At 41.6% G+C, this 6786-nt stretch overlaps 1 long non-coding RNA gene across 1 annotated transcript in view; it reads right to left on the bottom strand.

Annotated features, from left to right (window-relative positions):
- Positions 1–271: 271 nt before the first annotated feature.
- Positions 272–6786, bottom strand: part of LOC132994408 (uncharacterized) — a 28187-nt gene continuing 21672 nt past the window's right edge. The window contains exon 2 of the long non-coding RNA XR_009676695.1: positions 272–3037. This is a non-coding gene — a long non-coding RNA (uncharacterized LOC132994408). The remainder of the gene's footprint in view (positions 3038–6786) is intronic.

Genomic DNA, 6786 nt, shown 5'->3' with positions numbered 1-6786 from the left:
TTCATACACCATTTGATCTGAAGCAGGATATGACTTTTAGATGTGGATGCGGACACACACACACACACACACACACACACACACACACACACACACACACACACACACACACACACACACACACAAACACACACAGGCAATACCTGCATGCAAACACATGCACAACAGCAAACATTTTGCACACACTCTGTGTGAGTGACACTCTAACAGTTTGAGAGAATACATGCACGCTCAAACATGTGCAAAAAAACACAGCTTTATCTAGCAGAGCTTCTTCTTTTTTTTTTTTTTTTTTAAAGATATTTCCTCCTAGCCAAACATCAAAAGACGAATGGCATCTCACATCTCTCAGACAAACAACAATATTACAAACCTCGGTGCTCGACGATGCCATTTCCAAATGCCCCACCCCGTAACAACTTGTGGAATGGATTCAAACAAACAAGACATGAAAACACAACAAATACCACCTACAGCTGATAAAATATGCATGGCAGAGGATGAGTACCTTTAAACTGACTACTGTCAGAGTTAATAATATGCACACAAAAAGGAACACAACAACAGTGACTGTCTTCCACAGGTGTTTGTCTGCTTCTTAATCTTTTATTCTACCCATGTTCTATTTTTGTGCTTACCTGTTGTACACATGTTGCTGCTCTCCAGTTAATGTAACACAGCTCAATAATGGGATTTGAAGCATAGCTTTCTTTACGTCCTTTTTTTTTTTTTTTTTTTAATGACACCGATACTTTATGTCTTTAAGTACAATAATTTGAAGCATTACATGAATTATTTGAACTATTGGACAGGATTATGGGACTCAGCTGAGTTCTCCGAATGTTCAAGTACAAAATGTCCCAAAAGTCGAAGATTTGAGCTGTGCATTCGTCAGACAACCCTTGATAAGTTAGATCCCAATATCATCTTTTCTTTTACTCCTGCCTTTGTTCACTCGCCTTCTGATCTGTAATTGAAAAAGCATTCCATTTTTATTTTTCACCGCTATCCAAAGGCTAAATCCAAAAAAACCAGCCAAGAGGTTAGCCTGGTCACCTGGCACCCACAGGCACTCTCTCTCTATTTCACACGCACGCACACACATGAACACACACACACACACACGTACATGCACACATATGCACAAACATACACACCTGGCTTCTGTGCTTCAATAAACTGTAAATTCCTCCTCTGCGCCCACCGTACCCAAGCTAACCCTTTAAAAGTCACCCGCCTCCACCTTGTAATGCATGAACACACACACACACACACACACACACACACACACACACACACACACACACACACAACAGACAAGCCCAAACACACAAAAAACAATGTGGCTTAGTGGATGGTATCAAATTTAGTGGCCACAGGGATCTGGCTGGGGTCGTAAATCTATATCTAACATGTGAGAAAATCTCTACATGAATATCTGCAGATACACAGGGAGAGAGGGAGACAGCACATTGAGAGGGAGAGAGAGAGGGAGGGAGGGAGAGAGAGAGAGAGAGAGTCTTATAGAGAGTAGGAAAGCCACGAAAAAAATGCATCTGTAGGAGACAGGAGGTTGAGCGAGGTATAGAAAACAAACAAATGCAAGACTGAAAAAAAAGAAGTGAGTGGGAGAGTGGGCGACAAAGCGCGTCGGAGGAGAGGAGGAATAAGTAAGAGAGATAAAGATAAACCGGCAGAGGGAGAAAGGGAAAGATAGACGGAGCAAGAGAGCCACAAACAGAGGGAATATGACAGTGAGAGATATTTGGGCGGGGAGAAGGAGGGCTGAGAGACAGACAGACAGACAGACGGACAGACGGAGAGAGATACATGACCCCTCTCTCTCTAACAATGGCTCTTCATGTGGTGCCCAGCTTAGCAGGCGAGCCGCTGGAATCAGGAATGTGGAATGTGGGATTTCAGGCTTGGAAGTGATAGCTACTGTCTGTGTGTAATATTTAGGGCCGACACAGGGAGCCTCTGGCACGCCATGAAACACATGGACGCCACTGCTTCCTCCGCCGCAAGTCTGTTTGTGTCTCTTGTATAAATGTATGTGTGCATACTCATACACCCAAGCTTGCAAACATTTGTTAACAGAGGTATATACATATATATATATATATATAATTGTATGTAGGTAATCCGAAATACACGATACCTCTTAAACAAACACAACATGTCTCTTCAATTGTCCTGTGAGTGTGAGTGTGTGTGCGTTGTTTTGTTTTGTGAATTTAATGACAGTCTGTTTAAAATGTGGTGAAGCATCGGGAACACTCATAACAGCGACAACACAATGTGAAAATAGTCCCCAACTACAAGACACAAAGACATTCACAATTGAGTTTAAATCAAAACACACACGAACATTAAAGCACACAATCTGCAGAATTTGAAATTACATTTATTTATGAATCCAAAATATTTTTTATTCATTTTTTCTAAGTCGTTCATGAACATTAGCAGGCTTTGTTTTATGCAGTTTTAAAAAATATATATATTTCTATTTTAAAAATTCAAATACAACATTTAAAATTTACTTTAACTGTGAAATATACCGTATGTTTTAGAGTGTAAAGCATAATATTTGCCTCCTGAATGTAGTGGTAAGAGGTATGCTAATAAGTAGCATTAATATAGCAGGCCTTCTTAAGTACATGAACTCAGATTGAATGTTTAATAAGGAAGTGTTCAAAGTCTGGTGAACGTCAAAAACTCCATAAAATAAAAAGTTAAGCAAACTTTGTTCAGGTGAGCCTGATCTTCACAAGCTCTGCATAGATAAAAAGTTACAAGCATACACACACACACACACACACACACACTTACAGACACACACACTGTCTATCTTTGTGTCTCACTCTTTGTCTTTCTCGCTCACACACAGCTAACACACACACATACAGTGTTGCTAACACAGGAGACAGTTGTTGCTGGCCGCCCCAATGCCTGTCATGGCTGTTAGGCCAAATCCCATGAATTATGGCTCTTCCAGATGTAAGAGATTTCTAAGCTGCCTCCAACGGCCTGCGGTCTGTGGTGAGGGAGAGAGAGAGAGAGAGAGAGAGAGAGAGAGAGGAGAAAACAAATGGAGAGAAAGATTTGGGTTTATACAGTGTCATCCAAAAATCCATTTTCCTTTTCTCAATCTCTCATCTTTATTATCTTTCCCTATTCTATCAGTCTTTACTTTCAGTTACCTTCGGCTAAATTTATTTTACTTATCACACATTCAAAATTTCTTCAGTCTGCGGGAATGAGTGAGTACCTAGCACTCTCGTAGTTAGAGAAAAAAAGAAGAGGCAGGAAAGGAATATATCTTTCTGGCTGAATGACAGTGGTGTTTGTGCAAAAAGACGACCAATTCTAGATTTTCTATTTATATTTATAACCTGTTGTTGATTTAAAAAAGTTTCAAATGACACACAGGATACTATTTAATGTAGGAGTACAACAAAAGCACTCATAGATGCGTTTGATCGTTTAATATCAGAAAGAATTTCACTTCAAACAGTTCTTCAAAACTAGCCGTTTCTGCACGGTTATCGACAAATTGATCATTTTGTCTGGCCAGTGCATTAGCTTAATTTTCCCGTACGCACGTCAACACTTAAAATTCAACCCCCATACTTCTCGTACTTCGTTTGGGCCTGCTCTCACTCCTTCTCTCATTAGTACTTCGTAACCAGACAGTTTATTTGAAATTATGAAAGCATTACACTCTCTGATGTAGCAGTTTAAAAATCAATAGCTGAAACCCTACCCGCCTCACTTAAGCCCTCTCCTATGGCAAAGGGGATGTCTCTTTCTCCCTCTCTCTTAAATGGTAATTTCATTTGCAGTCACTAAGACCTCGCCGATAATTACCAATGCCCTGAGAGAGAAAGGCGAGTGAAAAGGGAGAGGGGAGAGATGGGTAAGAGGAGAGATGGATTAAGAAAGGAGAGTGAATGCCAGTCATTAGAAAAGCTTTCCTCTCTCCCTCCTTTGATCAGAGTTAAGAACACATTGCCTTCGCTCCCTGACACCAACCTCTGAAAGGAAAAGATGGAGCGGGGAAGGGGGGGGGGGGGTAAAAAAGGTGAGTGAGGAATAGGGCCGACAAAAAAAAAAAAAAAAAAAGATCCCTGAAGTCTTAAATAGCAGGCCTTAATTTTGACATTGAACCCTCTCTGTTCTTGGGTTACACCGGGGCCGTCCATTTTCAGAGGGCTCCGCCATCCATTTTCCCCTTCTTCATCTCTCAAATGAACTAATCAGAAAGAGGAATATGAAGTGTCCTGCAGGATCCATTTCTCTGGAAGCATATGGAAGTGATTGATGGGGGACAACTCTGACTTTCCCAGGTCATCCTCCTTGCTCACATCTGGGAGCACGCAATAATTCTCTTAATTTTAGACCCCGGCTCTTCCTCCTGCTCCTTCTTCCCTTTTTTTTTTATCCCTTTTCTTCAATTTCACTTTGTTAGAAAAAAAATCCTTCTCTGTCTTTTGCTCTCTCAAGGCTAACACAACCAGTCATTTTGGCTGAATTTAAGGTACTGTAGTGGATGCCAGATGTTTATAAGGACTGTTGGGGCAATCCCCTCGTTTTTTATGGCTCCCATGATTTTTCTTTCTTGCTTTGAAAAAAAAAAAAAAGCGGTCTTAAGAACCACTTATGTCATAGAGCTGGGGTAACTGGATTTACCATATGTGTAATGTTAGTTTATATTTCATCATGACAAATACTGTAAAAGAGCCACAAGGAATATGAGTTACCTGTGTTTATTGCTTTTGGACGACTTTCAAGCTTTGAAAGCTTCTTTTTACGAAAAAGCTGCACATCCTGAAATGTATGCACATCCACATGAAACCGGGGAGAGACGGGGAAAATCATGTTTTGTTTCAGTTTTGTTTGCTTGCACCATCACTTTAAATCGGAATGAATTCAAGTGAAACCAGAAAGTTGCACAGAAAATTATCTGACATATCAGTCAAAGCCGTTTTGGATTGCAATGAGCTTTAACTCCTCAGTGTATTAGGAGAGAGAGAGAGAGAGAGCGAGAGAGAGAGAAGTAGAGAGACAACCGTCTCAAACCTCCCCGACAGCAACTGGGCCTTGTTAGCTGTGCATTGAAATCATCTTTGACTCCGGGTTTACAATAACAGAGAGGAACTTCGACCGCTAAATGCTTTCGGGAAACCCACCCGTCCTCCTTCTGCCATGTGATGATCCCACCTCTGAAATATTCAGCACCATTAACATTCCGATGGGTATCATCTCCTTTCAGACACAATTCGCTCTGCTCTTCAGACCTGTGGGCCGAGGCAGGGAGAGGCCCGAAGCAGATGCTATCTCGTCTCATTCCTCATGATATCTCTGCTCTTCAAAAAAACGCACACTTATATGTGTTTTATTTGCTGCAGAGGAAACAATACACTAACCGGATCTTTAACAAATAAGCAGAAGAAGCTTTAATATGAAAACATATGCTGAAAATTGTGATTATATTAAATGTCGGTGCAGGGTTACAACCCCTATGTAGGTGATTAACATTTAATTCCACTGCATGTAGCTTTAATTGGGCTTTCATTTATTCTTCTTTGGACTTACTTTAATCCAGCTGTTCAGATAGTGTTCTGTTATCTTTAAATACTCCAGCATTAAAAACTTCCATCAGTGTTATTGGCCAATAAAGCTTGAAATGTGTTTGATCTTAATTACTAACGATGTGCCTATGCCGCTAAATTGTTTTGCCAATCAAATCTTATGTTTCTCCTCTACTCACAGCTGCTTTCATCTCGTGTCTGTGTGTGGGAGCGTGTGCAGTCTCTAATCATGTGTGATCATGGGAGAGACGGAGCACTACACTTTGAGCACAATTAGCCCGGCATTTAGGCATCTTAATTGGTGACATTCGATCTCCGGCACTTGCTGATGAACCACTTAGCAGCAGACGTATGGATTAGCTCCCCGGCACGGCTCGCTCTTCTCACATGTAACCAACAGGTCAGGAATTAGTGCTCTTAACACATGCCTTACAAATGAAGACAGCTGTATTGACTAGCATGGAAAAGTACTTTCTCTTCCTGTTTGCTGCAGTCTTCTACTCCGGTCGTACTTCTGTCCTCTCTTCTTATCACCTCCTGTCATGTGTTTTCTCCTCTTATCAAGTGAACCGAGCTTTTGTTTCAATTTTCGCGTCCCTCCTGAATTATTTGAACCGCCGTTGTTGGCAGCAGGCCACTCAGATTTGGGCGGTGACAGTATTTGGCGTTTTGTTGTCATGGTGCTGAAGCTGTCTCAGTTGTCCGGGCAACATGTGCCGCTGCTCATGGGAGTCTCATAAATGTCATGTATCGATGGAACCGCTCGGGAGAGCAGGAAGTCCTTGCCAAAAAGAAGATAGATAGAGCGCCACTGGTGTTGGGGATGCCATGTTGCATTAAATCATGTTTGCGCACGCTAATGCAGACATGCACGTGCACAATTGTACAGATGTGCATGCAACCATGCATACAAGTATACAACACTCTCCAACATTTGTGCTTGTAAACAGGCAGTGATCGCCAACAAAAAAAATGAATATTTCAGCCGTATGAACAGACTCTTTCCTCCTCCATCTTTTCCTCCTCCCTTTCTAAAATAACTATTCAGCGGTCCCCACCCCAGCCTCTGTAGGTGTGTCACACTTTACCACACTTTGGCTTCCTCGGGTCACTGTCATGTGCCTGGACCGACTGAGCACAAAGGCTTTAAAGAGTAGAGACAGCACATGTCCGTTAGATTAGCGTGTCCCTG

The sequence above is a fragment of the Labrus mixtus genome, chromosome 19 (assembly GCF_963584025.1).
Source record: "Labrus mixtus chromosome 19, fLabMix1.1, whole genome shotgun sequence".
NCBI lineage: Eukaryota > Metazoa > Chordata > Actinopteri > Labriformes > Labridae > Labrus > Labrus mixtus.
This window is presented reverse-complemented; position numbering and strand designations above follow the sequence as displayed.